The following is a 1931-nucleotide window of genomic DNA, read 5'->3' as shown; positions in this document are numbered from 1 at the left end:
TGTTTTTTTTTTTTTTTTTTTTTTTTTGTCAGATCTTTTTTCCCCATTCCAATATTTCTTCCTTCGGCTAACAGATTATCAGTCTTGTGCCTAAGGAGTTGTCACCGAGTGGTGAAATTGCTCCTATTGTGTTGAGACTCTGACTGTCATCAGTCCCTAAAATCAAGCAGTCAATTGAAATCACGGTTATAGCACGTCAGCAGCAGCCAGACCTTCACCACAACCACAAACGTCGATGTATATAAAACTTAAGTGGAAGGAAGGGGGTAGGTAGTTTTTGATTACTTTTCCCAAAAAAAAAAAGGTCATAAAAAAACGCATTTGTATTCACTGCCTCTGAATAATACCTCCAGGAGTCGCCTACCAGGTAAATAAAGTCCCCTACATGTGTAATTTCATCTTAAGGGCTTCAGAGCTTTGTGAGGAAAATATTTGTGAACAAACGGCACCATTTTGGAGAACATCTCACATGGTACTGTTCAGTCCGTCATTCATAAAAAGAAACAGAAAATCATATGTGCAAATGATTCAAGACATGGCTGGAGAAGCAGTAGGTGGTGCAAACATCCACAGCTCCGGGCTTTTGAGTAGTGTGGCCTCTACGGGTAACAGACATATGTTGAAAGGAAACTATAAAACATCCAGTCTGACTAAAAATGAGCTGCATGGTGACAAAAGGACAAGTTTCACTCAGGATGCGCAAAGCTAACAGAGGAATTTGCAGCTGCATTGCTGTGAAAGACCAGTTTCCACGAAACAGATTCGTGTCTGTATTAAGATTTTGAAACAAGGTATTTTGTTTCCTCCATTTCCCGATTATTTACTGCTTTTGGTTGGTGTGTTACATAAAATCTCAATACAATACATTGAAGGTAATGGCTGTGATGTGACAAACTGAAAAAGTTTAAAGGCATATCAGTTCTTTCGTGTTGTAGTAAAAGTGCCTGGGTGGACAGGACGGGTTGGCTGACTAGAACTAATGTGCATGTAGTTAAACTACTTTTTTTTCCAATATGTTGCATGTTTATTTTATTTTTTTGTGAAGTACAGTTATCTCAAGGTGTTTTATTTTATTTTTTTTCGGACATGCTGTAGTGATGATGATGGCCTATTATGGAAAACATGTAACCGGAACTTTACGTAGTTGTCAAATGTGTGTAGATCGTGTACATGTTGTTTGAATGACGCTCCTGGTCTTTATATCGAATAATGCAGACTTAAACTTTATTCTGTCTGTTCTAGAAATGTTAATAAATCGTTGACATACCCATCTATCTGTGAGTTCATTTTAGGCGTTCTGAAGCGAAAAGCTCCACAAATCTGAATGCATTTTGTCTGCTGGAGGCTTGTGTAAGAAATGCCGTCAATCAGGGTTTTCTTTACATGGAGATTCTCTGAATAGAACATAACAAAGGAATGAAGAGCTTTCACGCTGCAGCAATGAATTACTTTTCACCTTGCAGACTGACAGATATATACATATATATTTTATCTCTGTGAAGAACAAGTAATATACATGATGTGTCATGGTAATTTCTGTTCGGGTAAACTGACAGGAGTGTGTTCTCATAGGGACCCATCATGGATTTAATTAAAGATTAGGTGGATTTACAAAAGCAGGAAAAAGAATTACAATTAAAACCAGCTTTTGTTGGATAAAGGCAGAATCGTATATAAGCGGGCTGAGTGGAACTCAAGAGGACCCTGTGGCTGTAGAGGCAAGCAGTCATTTATTTTCCATTCTCTGTTGGCCACACTTCAGCCGATTCTAGTGAAAACGCATCCTCCAACACCGCATCCATCATCGTTGGCGGAGTGATGCCAAATGATTTTCTCCTTCTCACCTTCTGTCTTCCTTTATCTCCTTCGAGTGTAGGTTAGTTTTGTACCTGAGCCCCAGGCGGCACTTTAGTAGCCAATTGTCTGCACTA

This window comes from Poecilia latipinna, unplaced genomic scaffold (assembly GCF_001443285.1).
Source record: "Poecilia latipinna isolate Pla-1442-1.1 unplaced genomic scaffold, P_latipinna-1.0 Scaffold607, whole genome shotgun sequence".
NCBI classification, from domain to species: Eukaryota; Metazoa; Chordata; class Actinopteri; order Cyprinodontiformes; family Poeciliidae; genus Poecilia; species Poecilia latipinna.
The sequence above is the reverse complement of the archived record's forward strand: the minus strand, read 5'-3'. Positions refer to the sequence as shown.